The sequence below is a fragment of the Medicago sativa genome, chromosome 3 (assembly GCF_051527215.1).
Source record: "Medicago sativa cultivar Bolivia chromosome 3, Bolivia_mono, whole genome shotgun sequence".
In the NCBI taxonomy this organism is placed as follows: Eukaryota; Viridiplantae; Streptophyta; class Magnoliopsida; order Fabales; family Fabaceae; genus Medicago; species Medicago sativa.
In genome coordinates, this window is record NC_140751.1 from 30058231 (window position 1) to 30082999 (window position 24769).

The window sequence follows — 24769 nt, forward strand, 5'->3', positions numbered from 1 at the left end:
TCTAATATCAATGATTTCAATAAGACAGCGAATTGAGCTCAACCTTCAACAACTCTGGAACTAAGGAAAAAACCTAAACAATCAACAAGTAATTAATGTAACTCGTAATTTTTAAAACAGTCTTGTAATTAGAAGTGTAAAGTGAAAATGAAAAGGAGGTTTTTCTGGTCAAAGATTCAATTAGAAAGTTCAACCAGCCAGTTGAGTAGAACCAATGTAGTCTTTGCAGGATTCCACAAACTAATTAAATCAATATTAACATGTTTGATAGAAGAGAAATTGCTCTTGCAGTGGCTTCCATGAAGTTTCTGAATAGGAATACAACTAAAAGCAAAGGTACAGAGATTTGTAGGATCAGCATAACACATAGTTATAGTGAAATTGACAATTCTGGTACTTGATATGCAAATTTGTCGTGCTTGTGCATCCAAGACTTCACATTTGTCAAGGATCAAACTATTCAACTTGTTTAATGTTGAGAAGAGATCAACATGGCCATCATTGCCTACTTGGAAGGCGAAAGATCGTGTAGCCAAGCAGGTTAATGTTAGGAAATTGAGAGAATTCAAAATAATGTTCTCATAGCATAAATTCCAGGAGGGACAACAGAAAGGTAAAGAGATGTTAAAGTTTGACAAGAAAAAAGCTAGGTGGGAAGTGTTGACTTCACTAGTAAAAGAGATATGTAATCTTTGTACATTTTGTTAAGCATGGGTTTAGAATCCTAGAGCAGTGAAAATCAAGGGCGTGTAAGTTAAGGAATTTCGAAGTGACAAAATGTGAGACATGACTTCGGTGAATTCCTTGAAAATACCTGTTTGAAGAACTTAATGTAAGGGTGGGAAGACATTTCCAGATATTCTTTTATCTTTTGGACAAAATGCAAAGTTTGAAAGATGTAGACGGTGTTAAAGAAATGAGAGTATGTGAAGTAGAATATAATCCGTTAAATCACTGAATATGTCTTCATTATTATCTTCGTTTTCAGTATGGTTCTATACCATGTAATTGAGATTTCTTAATTAAATATGTGACAGATTGTACATTATATCAAGATGTTCTTGTGATGTGAGTGGTTATTTTGTTCAAAATTTTGCTACCAATTTCGATTTGATGTATAGGAGCATTGCGAAATACCCCTTCACACCCCTGCCAAGTAGAGACTAAAGACTGTATCTTATATGAGACGGGACAAAAGAAAAATAGATGACTGCATCTCTTTTCACATTCAAAACGAAAGACTCATGAGTTGTCATGTCTCGGCTGCAGACTACCTTTGGCCGACTATCTTAAACCAATTCCATGCATCAATACTTGAACAATAAACAGAAGAGCGCATTCATCCTAGAAAAGTTAGTGTTTGTGATTCTTGTTAATTACTTTCTGAGTATGTTTGCCAAGTTGCCAACAGTTAAGTCTGCAGACTTATAATTGCATTGCAAGCATTGCAGTTCCCAAAATATATTTAATTTGTACAAATTAAGGTCTATCTTCTACGCAAACTCTGAGTAGTAAATTCACAAAATATAATGTTAGAAGTTAGATATAATGTTTGAGCATGTGGATAGCTTTTTTAATCACGACAACTATTTGCATCTACACTGAGGAATCAAACTACGTACCATAACATAAGGCAATACAGATTAATTCAGGAAATAACTACTATGAAATTTTATGATTTTTCAAATCAATATTATCCAAGGATGAAGAAGTTGACAAATCAGAATCCAGTAATAAAATTGATACTTGCATTGCCAATCTCTTATAAAACATAAGGACCAAACAGCAAACAAACAAGCAATTTACACAGCCTTCCTTCTTACGTTTACCCCTTTACACAGCCTTCCTTCTAACGCTTTTGTTCTTCCTTCAGACATGCGTTTACACAGCCTTCCTTCTCGCGCTTATGTTCTTCCTTCAATTGTGCATTTTGCACATTAAGATCAGCCAATTCGCTCTTTTGACTTGCTATTTCAGCTTCATAATACTTGAATAACTCTTCTTGAGTATCATAAACCTTGTCCATGTCTTCCATTAAATAATGTAAATTGTTGAAATTGTTCTTCAGGGAATGGGTGCTCAACTTGAACTCGTTGGAGTCCATACCTACATTTTCATTTATTAATTATTATAAATTAAACAAGCAATTTCAGTAAATTTATATTGATCAATCAACAAAGGAACCATGTGTTACTATAAATTTTACTTAAGAAACCAATTATGGTTCGAGAGAATCCGAGTTCAATCCTAATAAAACATTCTCGACCATACTCTATTGATTGAATAATTTATATCAATTTTATTGGATTACAAAGGCTATTCTACAGAAGCTGGAGCGCTAACACAGAAAAATATTAAATCGATTGGGAAATGAACAAATCAATTAAAAGAATAGAAAATCAGGTACCTCGTTCAAAGTCGTTCTGCGGTTTTGCTTGAATACTACCGTATGAATCGACACTTCTCGTAATAATTAGTTATATTTTTTGTTTGAGGAATTAGGGTTATATACATACATTTAAAATGTTAGGTTTTTTGTCCAAAAAAAAAATGTTAGGTTTATTTTTTTTTTTTAGGAAAAAATGTTAGGGTTATATTTATTCAAAAAATTAATATTACCTAAAAAAAACCAAAACTCTAATTGGGCCTAACTATTGATGATACAAATATATTATCTACACCTCCCCTTTTCTACCATATTATTGGAGATATATATTAGATAGTAGTATAAATAGCATGCAACCATCCAATTAGTGGGCAACTTTCTCATCTATCCTATATATAAATAAAATAAACGAGTTTGGACTCACATTTTCATTACCTATTTTACTCTTCATTTTAAATATATTATTTACTATTTTATACTTTAATAATATTATTTTAAATTTTCATTAAAAATATTAAATTCATTAAAATAGGAAGTATCCCACTACAGTAGCAACACTATTATCTATACTATATATGAAGAGGATGGAGATTTTGGGATGATTTTTTTAATTATGAAGGGGATAGTGACTTTGGGATGATTTTTTTTTTTTAATTTCAATTATATCATTAAACAAATTTTCATATATTATTATTATTGTATTGTTGTTGGTATTAAAAAAGATATAAATTTATATTATATTGGTTAAATTACTGTTGTCATTGAAAAAAATAAATATGGTTTTATGTGTTTGTTATAATTTGAAAGTCACAAATATTTGTATTTATAGTTTTAATTAAAATCAAAATTTATATATAAAATAATGTTCATAATTTACACGCTTTAATTACTTCATTGTATATACTGCTATGGTTTATTTTCCAAAAAGGTGATAAGTTTTATGAACAATCAGACACAACAAACTTTGCTTGATCACAAATCATGAACAGAGAGACTATTATAAGATATGTGATAGCTCAATCACCAATTAGCAAAGAAAGTAAGTAATGTTCACTCTCTTTGAGAAGGAAATGGTATCAATTTTATCTTGTGATGTGGCAATAGTTTCATAATATAAGGAAATACAATAGTGATAAGATCATAAGAGTAAACTGTACACAAACAAATGTAGAACAGATCAGCTGGAGCTTCATAATGGTCAAAACAACAAAATGGTTTTACATCAATGTCAACTTCTTGAAGTATGGTTAAAATTTCAAAAACAACTTAATCATATTTCTTGATAACAGCCAAATAACAACAATGAAATAATTACATATGGCCATGTTTGAGCCAAGAGACTTCTGCACGAGTCACTTGCTTGGATGCAGGTAAAAGAAAAATACATCATTAAGGATCTAGAACTCTGTATGGAACCATGGAACATAATGGACTAATTGATCAATAAGTTAATTTTTCAAACGCTCGGATAAATTGGTTCATGTTTGAGTTGGTGCTAAGTTTGGTGAAATCACAATGCCGTTGTGATTTTGTTGAATCTCTAAAGTGTAGTTTTTATCAAAATTAAGATGGAACATCATATTTCTACTAAATTTACCGTCAATTGAAATATGCACACAATAACATAAGCAGACAATGAACACAGAACAGAAGCAGAGAGTAATTCCACATCTTTGCTAAGAAACCATATATTCAATACAACCAACTGACCAAGGTTGTCAAAATCGGGACTTTACTTCAGGTCGAAAGGGAATAGCAAAATCGAGACTTGTAAAATCGCAATCAAAATTGAAGGATTTTACTCAATGACTTTTGTATAATCGATATAGAAAATTGTAAAATCGCAATCAAAGTCGATGGATTTTACCAAAACATAATAATACTAAATATATGTTATAAATGGTATATAGTCATAAATGACTTATAGTTTATAAGAAATCGTAAAATCGCAATCAAAATCCATAGATTTTGCTTATTTTAGGATTTTACTATGAATTTAAGTTGTTGAAGGAATGAGAGAATGAAGGAAAAAGTGGAAAACTTGACTTATATACTAGCATGAATAAAACACATAAATACATCCCCGTGAACTTAGCTCAGTTGGTAGGGATATTGCATATTATATACAAGAGCCGGAGTTCGAACCCCGGACACTCCACTTCTCCACAATTAAATCACGGACACTCCACTTCTCCACAATTAAATTAAATTATGTGAGCTCTAGTCATTGGACTACTTGACAAAAAAACTAGTCATTGGGCTACTTGAAAAAAAAAAACACATAAATACCGTTCCTGAAATAATCCTTCCAACATAATCGGTTAACACCGCACTCTGTTAAAAATTTATTACGCGGGTTATCTATATAATATAAATTTACGACCTGTTTCAAGGCTTTTCTCTTCTTTTCATGACAAGTGTCACTTAATTTCAAGGTTTTAAATTCTTTCAAATAGCGACATGTGGCGCTCTATTCTTCTTCTATTCTCAAGCATTTGCTAGCAAGGTTTTATTAATGGTATAATATGATATATGGATGTTATTAATGAAATTCCATATTAATGTTGTTCCATAATATTAATGGTAGTCTCACGGTCCCATTTGATATAATATGATATAATATAATTGGTCTAAAAAAATGACATCGCATCGCATATTATATAGATTTTATTAATGGTTAAAAAAATATAATTGTTTTTCAAAAAAAAATACGATTTTATTAATGAATTCTAATTTAATTGTTTTTCTCATAATATAATTGTTAAATCATAATAATCCCCGTGCCAAGTATAGTGACCGTGATCCACCATTTTTTTTTTTATGAATTCCGTTGAATTATTCAATATTTACTGTAGGAAGGAAAAAAAATATATATACTTTATTTTAAGACCTGAAAATAATTGGATTGGAGGTATGTAATTGGAATTAAAAATGTATCATTAAAAAATATCGAAAATATAATTTCAGTTGATTCTATTTAATGGTCTTGCTAAAATAAACGTTGAACCTTCCCTAAAAAAAATAAAGTGAGCCTTAAACCAAAAAAAAATCAGAATTGTTTAATAGCTAAAAATCGGATACTTTTATGAAAGAAAAAAAATCGGATACTTTATTTTAGGACAGAGCAAGATTTTATTAATGGTATAATATGATATACGGATGTTATTAATGAAATTCCATATTAATGTTGTTCCATAATATTAATGGTATTCTCATGGTCCCATTTGATATAATATGATATAATATAATTGGTCTAAAAAAATGACATCGCATCGCATATTATATAGATTTTATTAATGGTTAAAAAAATATAATTGTTTTTCAAAAAAAAATACGATTTTATTAATGGTTAAAAAAACGATTAATTTATAGATATATTTCACAGGATGAATTGGTAAAAAAAAAAACCATTAATTTTTTTTTAACATAAAGTTTAGAAGAAATTTTACGTTACAAAAAAAAAAATTTGCTATGTTACTTTTTATACCATTTATGTCAAATGCTTCTACTATTATTTTTGAAGATATTTTTTTGGTTACAATTTGTTTGACTAATTTAAACTTTAATGCTAAATTTCGGTTACTATTTGTTTATACCATATATGTTTACTATCTACATTATTAGTTTGGAAGAAATTTCGGTTACAGAATTATTTGCCATGAAGCAACTTTAATGTCAGATCTTTGTTACTATTTCAACACAAAAACTTTAATGGTAAATTTTGGTTACTATTTTTTTGAAAGGAAAATTTTGGTTACTATTTGTTTATACCATATGTTTACTATCTACATTATTAGTTTGGAAGAATTTTCGGTTACAGAATTATTTGCCATGAAGCAACTTTAATGTCAAATCTTGGTTACTATTTCAACGCAAAATGTCGATTACAAAAGTAATGTTCGATCACTACCAATTTATTTTTCTGAACCGTTTGATCACCCTTCGCAACTAATATGCAAGGATTCTTTGAAAAAAAAATCAATATGCAAGGGAAATACTTAATAAAAACAAAATATTATTTAATTTGATTTATTTGAACGTTAATATATCATATTTTATGTTTATGAAACAGTAATAAAAAATTGGATACTTTATTTTAGTCTATTTAGTTTTTTTCAAATGCAATCATTTAATAAAAAAAAATTATATTTTGCTTAATAGCTAATATATGAGCTCAAATTTGATTGGTTAAGTTACATGTTGTTGTTTTACGTAATTATCCTCTAAAAGCTATTATAAATTAGACCCTTTGGCCAACACATTCTTCACACCACAACTCCTGCTTTGCAGTTGTCTTTCATATTCATTTCTTTTTCATTACGTAATCTTCGTATCTGATTTCTGATATATCCCCTTCCAAAGAAAACTGGAATATCATGGTTCGAGTCGTTAGCCTTTGGTTTGTGAGGGATATGAAAAAGGATCAACTTCCTTACTCCTTGGAAATGGTTCTAATGGACAATAAGGTAGTTTGATTCCATTTGTTTTTAGTTTTTATCTTTCTTTTTTTTATCAATAATTTTTTGTTTTTTTTTGTCAAAACAATAATTTTTTTGTTAAGGTCGTGTGTAACTGTATCAAGGACTTCAGTTTTTTATAAAGCAAAGAGCGATTATTGTGATTTTTTTTTTAGAGTATGCGATTATTGTCAAAACAATAATTTTTTGTTAAATTGATTCTTTTTTTTTATTATTCACAGGATGAAAAAATACGATCCTATACTATAATTTAGGAGCAATTGAAAACTTATTCACAGGATGAAAATTTATATTTTTTTTGATCCCACGTTAGAAGCAACAAAAATATCTATTTTTCGTCCTGTACTATATACGTTCACCGTCCTATACTGAAATTTTTCACCGTCCTATACTAATCCAAACAAAAATACGATCGGTTCATTTTTTTTTTTATATATATCAAAGATCGATTATATCAATAATTTTAGAAATTGTATCAATAAATTTTTGTTTGGGTCCTTGAAATTTTATTTGTTTATATACAATTGATTGTTTATATTTTTTTGTCCGGCTGTTTTTATTTTTCGTTCTTCTATTATTTTATCCCTAATTGTATTAGGTCAATATTCGTAATTGTATTGTTCTCTAAATTAATCATATAACTTATTTATATTATAAAATGTTTTGTTATCTAATTTAAAGTTTTTTATTTTATAGGGTGACCGAATCAATGCGTCTGTTAGACGTACTCTCATATACAAGTATGAGAAGGAGCTGAAGGAGGACCGTGTATTCTCTATTGGAAATTTTAGTGTTGCTTCTAATGTGGGTACAAAAATAAAACAATGTGATGATAAGTTTGTTCCTGCTGACATCTACGTGATCGGTGATCCTCGCGAAATCTTTCAATCTGAATATGATACTGATTACTTGATCGGTAAAGGAATCATTTTTTTTAATCTTGGTTGATATTCTTTTCAGATGTTATGGGTATGCTGACAAAGGTGTTGTTCAATCCAACTTTCAGTGCTGCTCTTCTATTAAAGAAGAGGTAATTGAACGAGGTTATGGTTTTTTGTATTCGCTAAATGAGGTTGTGATGTTAAGGCGTCTACATTTAAACAAATATGGATTCAGTTATGCTAACAAAAAAAATTGTACAGCGAGTGAGAACTCTTTGTAATTTATCAAACTTTTATTTCTTTGAACTGATTTTGTTGAAATCACACCCACGCTGAGTTTTGAGCGCCTCATACACTGGAAAATAGAAATGTCATAGAAATGTCGTAAAATGTGGTATTGGAATGTTGCGTATGATTATCACTTTTTCATTTTTCAAGATCAAATTCCATGTCAATTGTGATAGGCCTGTCATGTATTCAGTGTGGTTGGATGCTGCGAAGCATTTCATGTATTTCTGCAAACACTACAACATTCACTTATCTAACTTATTTCGGTTCCTAACACTTTTTTTAACTAATAAGGGATACTTTATTTTAGGACATAAAAAAAATTGGAATTGGAGGTATTTAATTGGAATTAAAATCGTATCATTAAGGAATATTAAAAATATTATTTCAGTTGATTCTATTTAATGGTCTTGCTAAAATAAACGTTGAACCTTCCCTAAAAAAAATAAAATAAGCCTTAAACCAAAAAAAAAAATCGGAACCTTCCCTCTAAAATCACAAAGACCATTAAACATGCATATTCATTGTACTTAAAAGTGAGAATTCTGTGTTATTTTCTTTGATTCAATTTGATTAAAAGTTATAATTTTATTAATGCATATTCAATGTACTTCCATTTTTCTTTTTCTGTACTAAAATAAAAATTGAACAGTTTAATGAAATTTCTTCAACAAAAAAAAACAGTTTAATGAAATAAAAATGTGAATAATATTTGTTTTATAACTATTAGTTTTTAAGATTATATTCTTTGTGATAAATTATAAATTTGATAATCTTTTTAATAAGTTAAGATTATATTTTTGTGAAATAAAAATGTGAATAATATTTTTTCTGTGTGAAGGAAACATGATTTTATTTTTTTTAAAATAAACACATACTTTGATAATCCTATTTGAAAATATTCATTGAGACAAATCAAACAACATCTTACATGCTAACATTTGTATTTATATATTAGTTAAAAAATGTGGTCAAAGTAAGTTATGTGAATAATGTATATTGTAAAATTGTGAAATGTATTTTGAAACGGTTGAAGTATTAATGAATTGTTGAAACTTTGACATGTTGCAATCAAGGATATCTTAAAAATTCAAGGTATTCTTTAAGTCATTTAAGAATATATAGCAAGTTTTCCGTTTTCCATAGTCAATCACCAATGAATAACTTTTAAACCATCATAAAAAAATCCTATTTTATTTAAAAAAAATAAAACTCATGAATTAAAAATTAATTGCATTAAAGGTAATCAAATTGTAGAAAATTTGAAATGCTTCAATCAAGACAATCACAAAAAACAAATTCAAGGAATATTTTAAATCACTCAATAATGAATATGTATGTCTTCTTAAAAAAAACAGTCGTGCTATATCCAGCAAAAATAATTTCGCAAAGATATCACGAGTGTATTACTTTTAACATGTACTAGCCTACCCCTAAAAAAATCATATGATGGCTTTCAATTTTTTTGTGCAAACTAACATTCAGCTGTTTAAGTTATTTTTTTATTTTGGATTTAATTTGTATACATCTACGATATAATTTTTTGGGTTAAATATGTTTTTTAGTCCCTATAAAATTAAAAAATTTCAAGTTTAATATTTACAAAAAATTTATTCATTTTTAGTCTCTGTTTGAATTTTATAGGGACAATTTTGGAGGACCACAAGTGTCCATTTTTTGTAAAAAGTTTTCAAAATAAGGATTATTTTTACCAACTACAATATTATAAAAGTCTAAAATTACCGCTAAAATTTTGTAGAGACTAAAAACATATTTACCTCAAAAAAGTTTTACACATGCATGCTATCAAATCATTATATGATGTCACATTTTTAAATAAGCTCCTAAAATATCTTAAAATATATTTATTTGTAAAAAAATAATAAAAGATATTCTTTAGGATTCTTATAAAATATCATAACATTACATTGAATAATTGGATATACCCATATCTTATAATTGGAGCTCCTAAAAAAAATTACATGATGGGTACATATATTGTAAAAGTCGTGGAGTAATAAACCGCTTTGACACACTAAACCAAAACGCTGCATTTAAAGAAAAAACTTGCCTCTATTGCCAGTCGTGAACATTTCGTGGAATATGTGTCGCGATATCAAGCATTTTCCAAAAAAAAAATGAATATGTATGTCTCATTTTCTTATTTCTATTTAATCTTGACCCTCATCCCGTTCTTCAATTCATGTTTCTACTATTCTTGGTAAACAATAGATCATTGAACAATCATTAAAAAAAAATCAAACCAAGCAAGTTCTCGGAATCAATCAAAGTATGAAATACAAATTTTGGGACAAATAACTTATTTGATATTATGTGGTTGCTAATTTAAAATTCAACAGAAAAAAATTATGGTCAACCTTAAATTTTAAATGAAAGTTAAAAATAAGGTAACTAATTAGTTGTGGAAATTTCTACTATACTTATAAATGATTATTATAGTTTTTTATTTACAGGAATTTCGATTTTTATTGTTTTTATTATAGATTTTTTTATTATAGAAATCATTAAAAAAATATTGATTTCTATAATCCTAATGTGCATTAAATCATAATTAAAAAAGATATTTTATCAAAAGATAAAGAAAGACAATTGGATATTTAAATGTTTGAGTTTTAATAAGGAAAATAATACATAATAAAAGAGAGTACAACAAGTAGTCTAACTCATATTATACCTATTTTTTGTCCTAAAAAATAACCTTTTTTAAGTAAAAGTGGGATGATCACTTTCAACAACTCATTGTTTTTTAATGAACTGAAGCGAGTTTCATTGATGAGGGAAATAAAATCAATCAATAGTAAATGACCACTAACATAGAAAATACAATCATTTAATTCCTTCGTCGTTTGTAAGAAAAATCATTCAATAAAAAAAAATTAAGCAAACATAAGTTTATGATCATCATGGGTATAAAAAAAAGTTAATTATGGATGATGATACCTATTTAAAAAGAAATTAAGAAAACATGATTCAGCATCCACGCCTACAGGTGTTCACGGGATGAGTCGGTTTTCATTGTAATCTATTACCCGATGCAATCAAGTTTCATTAGGTTTGATCAATAAATAATTACACGTAACTTTTAAAAAAAATCTTAAAAATATATATAATTAAAGGACATTCTATATTATAAAAATTTGAAGACTTGGACTAGATTCTACTAATTAAAATTTGAACACTTGAATTTAATTAAAACACTTTGAATCTCTATGACATGGACTGAGTATATAATAGTGTGAACACTGGGTCACTGCGTAGAAAAAACGCGTTGTATAGCTCAAATACAATGTTAAATGAGCAAGGATGGATACATCGCTGCGTGAATGCAGTAAAAAATAAGCAAAGGTCTCCACATCTTTGTGAACGAGTGTGGGTAAAGAAGTTAGTTAATAAGAGTATGATCCATTTTAGAACATGGAATAAAGGTACCCTTACTTGAACATATATGGAAATAGTTGACGCTATGACTAAAATGAAGATTAATTTGATGTGCCAACAAAAAACTATGTGGGTAGGTGAAAATGCGAAAGAATTAAATAGTTCAAGATTTAAGCATTGATAAACTGTAAAAGTTAGATCGAGAAATGGTGTGAGCATTATTGTGGATAAGGAATTGCAAAAGGATATTGTGGATGTAAAGAGGATGTGAGATTTGATTGTATCCCACAAATTTTTAGTTTAATAAGACATCTTTATTTTTTTTATTTTTTTTAAAGGAAATAAGACATCTTTAATGTTATGAGTATTTACTCACCTTAGGTAGGTTTGGAAGAATATTCTAAAGTTAAATTTTGGAAGGATTTGAAAGGTTTTTGAGCCTCAGTGCATATGATTGTGCAGAAACTAATGGGTTTAGGGGTGTTCGCGGTCCAGTTTGGATCGGTTTTGAGGGAAAAAGTCAACCGATCCAAAATAAAAATCATGTGCATCCGATCCGATCCGATCCAAATATATGCGATTTAATTTGGATCGGTTTTTGGACATCCAAAGTGCAACATGTATTTTTTTATTAATATTAATATTACACATACACATTAAAATAATAGGTTTGATACAAAATATAACACAAATGTATTTAAAAAGTTAACATTATACAATGAAAATGATTGATTATATTTAAAATAGATGAAGTAGTAGTAATATAAATTAAATTAATGCAGTATATAATACTAATAAACTAATAAATATGTATTAAAATCTACTTTTGCGGTTTGGTTCGGTTTTGAAAAGGTGATTCGAAATCCGATCAGATCATAGCGATTTTTTCAAAACAACATCCAAACACATCCAAAAATATTCGGTTTTTTGTGATTTTCGGTTTTTTTGGATCGGTTTGCGGTTTTATTTTAGATTGGTTTGGATTTGAACACCCCTAGATATACCACAAGGAGAAAATGATTTTCTAGGAGGGGATCTAAATGGGCATGTAAGGAGTGTTTGATAAGTTTTAAAGGCGTGAATGATGGTATAGCCTCGGGGTCATAAATGCATAGGGTAAATTTATCCTAGATTTTTTGTTGTCTTTTATTCTTACTCAAGGAAAATAAAAAGGAAATTTATTACATACAAGAGTGAGATTTCATTTTCTCAAATAAATTTATTTCTTATTAGAAATTATGGCAGAAATATTTGTTTGAATTTAAAGTTTTACATGGAGAGAGTGTGACTATCCAACATATAGTATTGGTTATGAATGTAAGGGTTAAGTTAAGAGCGGAGATGAGAGGCCATGATTGGGATACAAGGATCAAGTGGTGACATTTAAAAGATCAAAACCAAAGTGCTTTCCTACAAAAGATTTTGAAGGTTGGTTGTGTGAAGCTACATAGAAGCGAAAATGATACATGGAACAAGATGACATATGAGATTAAAAAAGTAGCAAAAGAGACACTAGAAGAATTAATAGGTTTTGGACCTAGCTAGGAGTAAAGAATCTTGGTGGAACCAAAGAGTTCAAATTAAAGTGAGAATCAAAACAGTACTTCACTAATAAAAAATAGGGATAAGGGTGATACATTTGAAGAATATTACACATTAAGAAATTTTGCACATTCCAACCTTGATGCCAAGGTTGATCTCGAGGGGTGTGTTTTTTAGGATATAGTAAAGGCTGATTAGAGTAGTTTAAGTAGTTAAGAGATACTTTTTTTAGGCTATAGTAAAGAAAAAACTAAAGTTACTAACTCTACGATACCATTCAACATTTTCTACATTTTTTAGGCTGATATGTTTAAATATAAAGGATTCTTACATAAAGCTAATATTTTTTCTTTCTCTTCAACATGCACACATATGCATGTAAAGGTGTTAATATTAATTTAGTGACTTTACATTTAATATGTAGATCTGCGTATCCGTGATGATGACTTGAAGAACCTTTGTTTGATTGAAATTGAAATGCTGCTTCAGGAAAACGGACAGTCTCTTACTGACTTCAAATCTATGCCTAGGCCAAACGCAGCAGACATGCCAACTTTCACAAACAAGCTTATCGTTGATGAGCTAAATTACAACAAAGATGAACTGGAAAAGACACACGCTGATATGTTACTGATGCTGATTGATGAACAAAGATGTATGCATGACAAGATCATGAAGTTCGTTGGTTCTGACTCCGATGGTTTCTTTTTCTTATATGGTTACGGTGGTACTGGAAAAACCTTTATATGAAAAGCATTGTCGGCTGCTGTTAGATTGAAGGGGTTAGTTGTATTGAATGATGCATCCAGCGGTATAGCGGCTCTTCTATTACCAGGTGGAAGAACCGCACACTCGACGCTGACAATCCCTATTGAGATTAATGAGGCATCATCGCTTACGATGGAAAAGGATAGTCCTAGGGCAGAACTGGTGCGAGCTGCAAAGTTGATAATTTGGGATGAGGCTCCAATGATGCACCGATGGTGTTTTGAAGCAGTTGACCGATCATTGCGTGATATCATGTCCAAGAATGATCCCCTAAACGCACTTAAACCTTTTGGTGGAATGACAGTAGTTTTAGGTGGTGATTTCAGGCAGATATTGCCTGTTGTTCGAGGAGGAACGAGGCCAGATATTGTTGATGCCTCAGTCAATTCGTCAAAGTTATGGGCTTATTGCAATGTGTTGAGGCTTACTGTTAATATGAGATTGGGTTCATCTTTGGTACCTACAGAGCAGAAAGAAATTGCTAATTTTGGCAAGTGGATACTCTCAATTGGAGACGGCAACGACGCTTCAGATGAGAATGGTGAAATGAAGGTAGAAATTCCTGAAGATTTGTTGATATCGGACACAACAAGTCCGTTGATGACCAGCTATTTTTCCAATAAAGGGGAATACTCGCACCAACGCTTGATTCAGTTGAGCATGTTAACGAATATATGATGTCGCTGATTCCATGTGAAGAGAAAGAGTATTTAAGCTCTAATTCTGTTTGTCGATCGGGTGAAAATTCTGATGTCCAAAGCGAGTGGTTCACAACGGAATTTCTTAATGGTATTAAGAGCTCTGGAATTCCAAATCACCGGTTGATACTAAAGGTGGGATGTCCAGTTATGCTGATGAGAAACATCGATCAGGCCAATGGACTGTGTAATGCTACGAGGCTGACAGTTACACATCTAGGGAAGAGCACGATAGTTGCTACCGTAATTACATGAAAAAGGGCAGGTACCAGGGTATTCATTCCCAGGATGAATCTTATTCCGAGTGATCCAGGACTACCCTTCAAATTCAGGCGCAGGCAATTTCCATTGACGCTTTGTTTTGCAATGACAATAAATAAAAGCCAGGGTCAATCTTTATCTCGAGTCGGGGATTATCTTCCTAAGCCCGTGTTCACGCATGGACAACTTTATGTCGCTGTCTCTCGAGTTAATTCTAGAAAAGGTTTGAAGCTGCTCATCCTGGATGAAGATAATAATGTTTGCAAGGAGACCACAAATGTTGTGTATCGTGAAGTTTTTCAAAAAGTATGATCATTGGTTATGTTTTAGAATTGTTGTTGCTATAATTTAGAAAACTAAAGTTGTGTATTGTTTGGAAGTCATTTTATTTTTTAATTTCTTTGTAAGGCGTACTACTCATTACAGGACATGCAATTTCTATATAAGCAGATCCTCCTGCCATTAACTTTTAATTGATGCACTTTTCAGGTTTAACAACCCGCGAAACCTTTTTTTTACATCGTTGTTACCCTAAAATACAATATTTACATCAGACAATTGGTTTTGTAAAAATTAAATACAAATAACAATCGGCGTTTCTGTAGCCCAAACTATATTTATACACACCCTTAAAAATTTAACGTTTGCATTTACCGACTACGTGTATGCATGTGACACTGACTGTTATATAAAAAAATCCAACGTTTGCTAAGATTAAGAATGATCAACATCTTAAACTACAAATAATTAGTATAAGTATAACTCCAAATACTTTAATCGTTATGTGCAATGTTTAGATATTTCGAAATGTATACAAAATAAACAAAATTAAGATGATATTTTTTTCCATATCAAATTTAAATTTTAACCACTCATAAATTTAAGTTAAAATAATATAAAATCTATACATTTGATAAAAAAAAAAAGTTTTTTATTTTCCCGTGCTTGGCACGGGTCATTACACTAGTTACATCAATCCAACCCCTCCATTTAATATATTTGAATAACAAAACATTTCTACTTATTAATTGAAACAATATAAAACTTAAGTTGATATCAAATCACATAAGTTGTCAAATCTAATATTCTATTATGTTTTCTTTACAGTTATTTATAAAATAAAAACATAACTTGGGTGGGTCTCACGGTGTTCCCTAACACACAGTAACACACATTATCTATATAGTGGTATCTAGACGTTGTACAAAACCATATATGAGTACAAGATTGAGAAAAAAAACCAATACTAAAATATAAGGAAGAGAAAATAGAGTAATGATAAGTTGTCTAAGTTCATGTTCATATTTTCCCACTCCATTCACGTCACATCACCTTTCACAAAACAAGTTTTATCTTATTCGGTTTTTTTTTTATTCTAACACTAACGTTGCATCACCTTCCACAACACAAGTTTCATCGTATTTGGCTTTTTTATTCTCACAAATCACTCCCATCATAGCCACAATTAGTGTGATTTGAATTCATTTCATATGCAAATCTCAATCTTCGAATCTTAAGATATTGATTGAAATTTTTTAATGTTTATTTATCAATAAGTGCTTTCATACTTGTGAGAATCTCTTCTAATCTGAAAAAACATTGATAAATAAACATTAAACAATTTCAACCAATATCTCAAGATTCGAAGATCGAGATTTGTAACGGAAATTTATCCAAATCACACTAATTGTGGGTAGGGGAGTGATTTGTTAGAATAAAAAAGCCGAATAAGATGAAACTTGTGTTGTGAAAGGTGAAGTGACATGAAGCTGTGGCTTTATAATATAGTATCATTACTTTGAACTTTTTAACTTCAAACCTATATTTTTTGGCTTTGAAAGTAAAGTATGCACTGATCTTGTTTTTAGTTTTCGTGCTTGAAGTTGCTTTTAACCATAGTCAGTTTCTTACTTTTTTTATTAGCAGAGCCATTGTGTAGGAAATAGTGACTTTCTTTGCCTTTGTGCTTTTGTTTATTTGGAATTATATCTTTGGATTGGCTCCCTTCCCTCATTTAAGGATAACAGTTTTGGTCAATATCTTTGGTCTGAAATGAAACCCACTATGGTAAAAATTAAGTGTATACATATGTTAGTAGTGGAAAACAATGGTAAATGGAGAAAACTGAGTTAAAACTTAAAATAGATTTAAAGTGAATAGCAGGCTCACAACCATATCACCTGGCATTTATACTTTTTTGGGTACAAAACACATGGTGTGTTGGACATGAGCCACAGCTGGCTAACAAGGCAGAATAAGGTGCTAAACTGCTAATTGGTTCATCAATAGTCAGTACTCTGACAATTTGAGAGTTAGTGTTAGTGAGGATGGAGGGGTACCGTTTAACCATGGATGTGAATGTCTCATCCTATGTGAAGATCACATGGATTCAACAAATTAATAAAGTTTGGTCTTGTCTTCAAGGTTTTAAGAAAGGTTATTATGTTGCAATTATAGAAAATACTATTTTATATTCAATCTAGTTATTGTTTAAGAAGCCCATTGGCGGGGATACCTTTATTTGTAGTTTAGATCAACAAGTGATGCTTGTCAATATCTCTGACACATCACAATGTTGGAATCATCTAAGTTTACTACTTTGCAGAATATACCTTTTATGCTTATGTATAAATGCACATTATATGCATAAATGTGTCAGTCGTCAAATCTGCACTTACACAATTCATCATTGATTTGGCCTGATCATAATGAACTTTTTGTGGCTACTTTATCTGATGTAGGTGCTGTTTGGTACTTTTAGTTTACATTCCTAATTTGGTTCCATATTCTGGTCACACAACAATACATGCTGAGTGATAGAGGTTTGGCAAGTGCACCAAATACTATCGAAGTAGTAAAAATATCGATCCCACGAGGACTGTTTTAACTTCAATAATTCAATTGCGTTATAAGAATAGGATGTGTAAAAGTTTATTTTGATTTGCCACTAGGCGGTAGATTTGGTTTGATTTTAATTAAATCAAGTAACAGAAAATAAAGATTTGGTTAAGAAAATATGGGAGAGATGAGATCAGATCCGTCGAATCCTCTAAGTTCCCCTAATTGGTCTACTGCACCTATTTGTTATGAACCCTCTTCTAGTTTACGATGATTAACAAGTTAGCCCTAATCAATCCCTTGAGTTAGGACCCTCTTCTTAAACTACAGCCCCTAATTCCTTAGGTGGTCTAATAATTCTTGAAGGTTTTACCGAACGTTAACCTATTATCACTAACAAACGATTATCTATTCCTAGACTAACCCTGTTTATTAGAACAATTCAATTAGGTCTAAGTTGAAAGCCATGGTCAGTGGTCATTCATTCTCACGAAATCAAGTTATATGTGATCAAGATATAAAAAGCATTAAGAACAATTGAATTGAATAAACTAGAATTGAATTCATAAACAAAATAGAGTTTCACAGCAACATGTGTCAATTAGGATTACAAAGATTCATCTCTGACCTAATCTCTGAGAGATTTAGCTACTCATAATCGAGTTTACAAATAGCATAATCAATGAAATAATTAAAACATACATGAATTGGTAAAAGGTTGAAGAAATCGCCCTTCTAGCCGTCTCCGATGTCTCAAAATCGCACTTTGCTCTCCAAAATCGTAACCCTTGTTCTTCAGATTGAGTGCAGTATTTATAGAAGTCATGGGCCTGACCCATCAAAATCGCGCCGCGCCTTGTATAATGGCGTGCCGCGATTTCCTCTTTACAGGAAGTGTGTAATTTTGCTTCAAAAATCGCAGCACGGCTTGAAATTGGCGTGGCGCGATTTCCTTCGAACAGACTTCAAATTTTAAGCTTTTTGCACTCCAGAACAGTATAAATTGCATGAGAACTCTATCAAAATGTCACAATAAGTCCCTAATATTACGTAATGACAGGATGTCATCACAACCCCAAACTTAAACCATTCCTTGTCCTCAAGGAATTTGCTTGCAACAGTGACAAACGACAGTAAAATAACAGTTACCTGACAAAACGATAGTACCCAAAAGTTCATTCTCCTTCTAGCTAAAGATGAGCTAGTTTGACTTGTTCGCATCCACCAATTCACAAATCCTCGCATCAAATTGAAACAGGGTTCTACCAGTCGACATGCAGGTCTACATATTACCATACGCTTGAAAAGTTTCTAAACATCAATCAAAGTCAATATCATTACACACTTTTGAGGTCTTTAGGGTTATAACGGGGCTTAGGTGAAAGGTGGGATATATTTGGATAAGTAGGCTACACAAAATTTGAGTTAGGCATTCCTACGGAAGTTAAAGCACAAAATTCAATCCTTCATTCATTCACCTTGTGGAAATACAATCAATGCAAAGGTACTAGAGAACATTTTTAACATTTAGGGACAATCGAGTTTGAAGTTACTCGGATTTTAAATGTTTTGTCCCTTTTTCATCATTCAATTTCTTTTTTTTTTCATACACCATTTTTGTGTATATTTTGCATGACAATTTTTCTTTTTCTTTCATTTTTTTGTTCTCTAATTCTCTAGTACCCCCACCCCAAACTTAGTTGGTTGCAAATTCCAATAGCAACCCCAAACTTAATCTTTAGCAACATACTACAATGCCTTAACTCAGAAAATACATTAAGGGACAAATCCTAAAAGTCTCTAGGCTTGTAATGTAGTTTGTCACCGAACAAAAAGTTCTAATCCTACCGGCTCACAATTGGTTAAGAAAGGATAAATTCAACAAATTAAAACAGGGTAGGCTTCAAAAAGGCTCACAGGACCAAGCACTTTTGCCTCAGTGTGTAATTGACAAAGACCAATCAATAATAGAGAAACAATGCAAGTTCTAGAAATGTAGTTGCATGGAAAACTAATCTAAATATAAGTAAATTGAAAAACAAATTTGGCAATGAACCTTATGGCTGAGATTTCTGGGAGTATGTGACTACCTAGCAACGCCGTACACTTCGCCTTTGAATCAAGTCACCCCTCCTTTAGAACTTTTGGAATACCGTTTCATCAAACAACTGTTACTAAACTGGAATAAGTCACATGAAACAAAACAAATTCATTAATAATAAACAAGTGCAGGAGCAATTACAATAGGGAAATAAGTTCAATGGACTTCGACATTAAAAAGAAAATAAAGAAAACAAAATAAATGTAGTGGGTTGCCTCCCACCCAGCGCTTCTTTATCGTCACTAGCTTGACTGCTAAGGATTCTCAGAGGTCATTCAGAATGAGTGCCACCCTTCCTTTTGGTAGGTCGCCACCTAGGTATGGTTTAACTCTTTGTCCATTTACTTTGAAACTTCGATCTCCTTCAGGTGTCACTAGTTCAACAGCTCCATATGGTGACACACTTTTGACCAAGAATGGTCCAGACCATTTTGACTTGAGCTTCCCAGGAAACAGCTTCAACCTGGAATTATACAACAAAACTAGTTGTCCACAGTTAATATCCCTAGACACTAAGTTTTTGTCGTGATACCTTTTTGTCATGGCTTTATAGATGAGCGCATTTTCATACGCTCTAAGCCTCATCTCCTCAAGTTCATTAAGTTTCAAAATTCTTTTCTTACCAGCGGCTATTTGATCAAAATTTAAGGCCTTAATGGCCCAATAAGCTTTATGTTCTAGCTCGACTGGAAGATGACATGCCTTCCCATAGACTAACTGATAGGGTGAGAACCCAAGATGGGTCTTAAAGGCTGTCCTATATGCCCACAGTGCGTCATCTAATTTCCTAGAACAATCTTTCCTATTTGACGCAACTGTCTTATCCAGAATCTGTTTCAGCTGTCGGTTTGAAACCTCTGCTTGACCACTAGTTTGTGGGTGATAGGGAGTTGCAACTTTGTGCTTAATGTTATACTTTTTGAGCACATTTTCAAGAAAATTATTGCAAAAATGCTTCCCCCCATCACTGATCAATACTCTAGGGGTTCCAAACCTAGTGAAAATATTCTTTTGAAGGAAGTTGACAACCGTTTTGGCATCATTAGCAACACATGGTATCGCTTCAACCCACTTTGTGACATAATCAACACAGACTATAATATGGAGATAAGAGTAAGAGGAAGGGAATGGTCCCATAAAATCAATACCCCAACAATCAAATGGTTCAACTTCAATGATTCCTTTTAAAATCAAGGGATATGTTACCTGTTTGATATGTTACCTGTCCTTTGGCATTTGTCACATCTTGTGACAAAGTCGTGGCAATCTTTGAAAAGGGTGGGCCACCAGAATCCACTTTGCAAAATTTTTGCAGCTGTTCTTTCTCCACTGTGGTGGCCTCCATAAGCTGAGCTATGGCAGTGCCACATGATACTATGTGCTTCCTCACCTGCAACACAACGTCTAATCAAACCGTCAGTACCTACCTTAAAGAGATACGGGTCATCCCACAAGTAGTGGTTTGCATCTTTGAAGAACTTTTTCCTCTGAGGGTAGGTCAGATCATCAGGAACTATGTTGCCAGCCTTAAAGTTTGCCATGTCAGCAAACCGAGGTCTTTCTCCAATAGCAAACAGCTGTTCATCGGGGAACTCGGCCTTGATGGCCTTCTCCTTCTTTGTTACCTCATCATTCTCCAGCCTTGAGAGGTGGTCAGCTACCACGTTCTCGACTCCCTTCTTGTCACGAATTTCAAGATCAAATTCTTGCAATAATAGGATCCACCTCAACAGTCGAGGCTTTGAATCCCCTTTAGTTAAGAGATATTTGAGAGCTGCATGATCTATAAAAACAATGACTTTGGAGCCTATTAGATAAGAACGAAATTTTTCCAATGCAAAGATTATCGCAAGCAATTCCTTTTCAGTTGTGGAATAGTTAACTTGATTTTCATTTAAAACCTTGCTTGCATAGTAAATTGCATGAAAAAATTTGTTCTTGCGTTGGCCTAGGACTGCACCAACAGCATAATCACTTGCATCACACATAAGTTCAAAAGGTAAATCCCAATCGGGTGCAATGATTATTGGTGCAGTTACCAACTTGTTTTTAATCAAAGAAAAAGCATTTAGACATTCAGAATCAAAATTAAACTCGTTTTCTTTGACCAAGAGGTTACAGAGGGGTTTGGAAATTTTAGAAAAGTCTTTTATGAACCGCCGATAGAAACCGGCATGCCCCAAGAAACTCCTCACTCCTTTAACGTTGACGGGTGGAGGAAGTTTCTCTATAACCTCTATCTTGGCTTGGTCCACCTCAATGCCTTTAGCACTTATTTTATGTCCCAAAACTATACCTTCAGTTACCATAAAATGACATTTTTCCCAATTCAAAACAAGGTTAGTTTCGGTGCATCTTTTAAGTACAGCATTTAAATGGAACAAGCATTGATCAAAAGACTTACCAAAAACAGAAAAGTCATCCATAAATACCTCAATGTTCTTCTCTATCATATCAGAGAAGATGGAAAGCATGCACCTTTGAAAGGTTGCCGGCGCATTACACAGCCCAAAGGGCATCCTTCGATAAGCAAACACTCCAAATGGACAAGTGAAGGCAGTCTTTTCTTGATCCTCCGGAGCTACTGCAATTTGATTATACCCTGAATACCCATCCAAAAAGCAATAGAAGGCTTGGCCAGCCAATCTCTCAATCATTTGATCCATGAATGGTAATGGAAAGTGGTCCTTTCTTGTTGCGGTATTCAACCTCCGGTAATCTATACACATTCTCCAACCAGTGACGGTGCGGGTAGGTATCAATTCATTTTTTTCATTTGCTACCACCGTCATTCCTCCTTTCTTGGGTACCACATGAACTGGACTTACCCATGAGCTATCTTAGATAGGGTAGATCATACCTGCATCTAGTAACTTCAGCACCTCTTTCTTTACCACTTCCTTCATTGTTGGGTTAAGTCTCCTTTGAGGTTGAACCACCGGTTTGTATTCAGCCTCCATATGTATTTTATGCATGCAATAAGCTGGACTAATACCCTTCAAATCAGAAATGTTCCACCCCAAAGCTCCTTGATTGTCTCTTAACTGCCTCATTAATTTTTCTTCTTCCAAAGGTGTCAAGGTATTGCTGATAATTACTGGTTTAGAGGCATCCTTAGTGAGAAAAACATATTTCAAGTGAGAAGGGAGTTCTTTTAATTCTGGATTTTTCTCTCCTTCTCCACTCAAAATAGGAGTATCCATAGAGTGCTTACCCATTAATTCTTCTATTTTTACCGGACCCAACTCTTGCTTGCTTGCTGCTAGTTGCTTCACACAATCACTTACTTCAAGATCTTCATCATCTTCACCTTTTTCTATAGAATTCACAATTGCACGTTCAAGGGGGTGTGTTGGTTGATGTTCATAAGAGTCATCTTTAACTATTTCTTCAACAATGTCAATCCGGTAACACTTGGGATTTTCATCTTTTTGCTTCATGGCCTCAAATATATTAAACACTACTTGCTCCTTATGGAATCTCAACATTAGCTCTCCTTTCTCAATGTCAATCAAAGCACGGCCAGTTGCAAGGAAAGGTCTTCCTAGAATGAGTGGCATATCCTCATCTTCAGCCATATCTAAGATCACAAAATCTGCCGGAAATACCAAGTCATTAACCTTGACTAGCACATCTTCAAGTATACCGAAAGGATAAGAGATTGACCGATCAGCTAAAGTAATGGTCATTCTTGTTGGTTTTGGTTCCCCACACTTAAGCTTCTTCATCATTGAAAGAGGCATCAGGTTGATACTTGCTCCCAAGTCACATAAAGCTCTTCCAATGTCTACCGGTCCAATTGAACAAGGGATAGTAAATGCACCAGGATCCTTCAGCTTAGGTGGCAGCTTCTTTTGAAGAATAGCACTACAATTTTCAGAAAGTGCTATGTTCTCATCATCCTTAGGCTTCCTTCGTTTAGTCAACAAGTCTTTCATGAACTTAGCATATAACGGCATTTGATCAAGAGCTTCGCCGAAAGGAATGTTCACCTGAAGTTGTGAGAAAAGTTGCATGAACTTCTTGAATTGACCTTCATCCTTTTCTTTCTTCTTTGAAAGGTGAGGGTATGGAAGCTTCACATATGATGGAATAACCTGTGGTTTGTCTCCATCTTTCAAAATTTGACTCTTCGACTTCCTCAAGATTGAATCTTCATCAATTAACTTCTCACTTTTTTCTCCCTCTATTTTTTTCTTCCTTTCATTTTCAACTACTCCATGATCATTTTCTTTTTCAACTACACCCTCATCATTTTTTTCAACTACATCATCCTCCTCCACCTCAACTACATCATCAACCTTCTTTGGAGCTTTAGGAACTAAAGGTGTCAAAACCTTTTTGCTCCTCAATTCAATAGCATTACAAGACTCATTCTTAGGGTTATCTTTAGTGTTACCTGAGAATCCGCCTTTGTTTTGTTCAGCCAACTGCTTAGCCAATTGCCCCAGTTGAGTTTCAAGCATCTTCCTAGCAGCTTCATTGTTCTTTCTTTCAGCTTCTTGACTCTTCTTCATCTCTTCAAAGTTGCCTTGAGTCATCTTCATGAAGTTCATCATAGTTTCCTCAAGAGCTGATGGCTTCCTTTGTTGTTGTTGAGGAGGAGTGAGCATCTGAGAGTTCAAAGCATTGTTATTTGAGTAGCTTAGATTTGGATGCTTATTGATGCCTGAATTGTAGTATTGATTCTGCCTTTGATAACCTCCCATGAAGTTAGCTTCTTCACTTGATCCTTCTGGAACACACTCACCGTTGGGATGTTCTTCACCACATAAGTCACATTTGATTGCAGCCACTTGTTGTTGTTGCTTATGAGCCAAAGTGAAGCCTTGAAACTCCTTAGTTAGAGCTTCGATTTGTTTATTCATAGCTGCTTGGTTAGCAAGGATAGCAGTTTGTTCACTCACCCCAAACACTCCTCTTTCTTTCTTTTTAGCTTGATCACGATACTCATTGCCAGCCATGTTTTCAATTAGAGCTTGAACTTCATGATCAGTTTTCCTTTTGAGACTACCTCCCGCGGAAGCATCTAAGAACATTCTAGCGTTTGGAGTCACCCCCTCAGTGAAGATTTGGAGGTATTGTTTCTCGGTGAACTCATGATTTGGGCATCTCTTAAGAAGTAAGTT

General features: G+C 32.5%; 2 long non-coding RNA genes across 2 annotated transcripts; one reads left to right on the forward strand and one right to left on the reverse strand.

Annotated features, from left to right (window-relative positions):
* Nucleotides 1–1647: 1647 nt before the first annotated feature.
* Nucleotides 1648–2500, reverse strand: LOC146937024 (uncharacterized). The gene is made up of 2 exons (XR_015033227.1): nucleotides 2408–2500; nucleotides 1648–2106 (listed from the first exon to the last, which is right to left on the reverse strand). It is a non-coding gene; the product is annotated as an uncharacterized LOC146937024 (long non-coding RNA).
* Nucleotides 2501–6727: 4227 nt separating this feature from the next.
* Nucleotides 6728–7623, forward strand: LOC146937025 (uncharacterized). The gene is made up of 2 exons (XR_015033228.1): nucleotides 6728–6852; nucleotides 7561–7623. It is a non-coding gene; the product is annotated as an uncharacterized LOC146937025 (long non-coding RNA).
* The last annotated feature ends 17146 nt before the right edge of the window (nucleotides 7624–24769 follow it).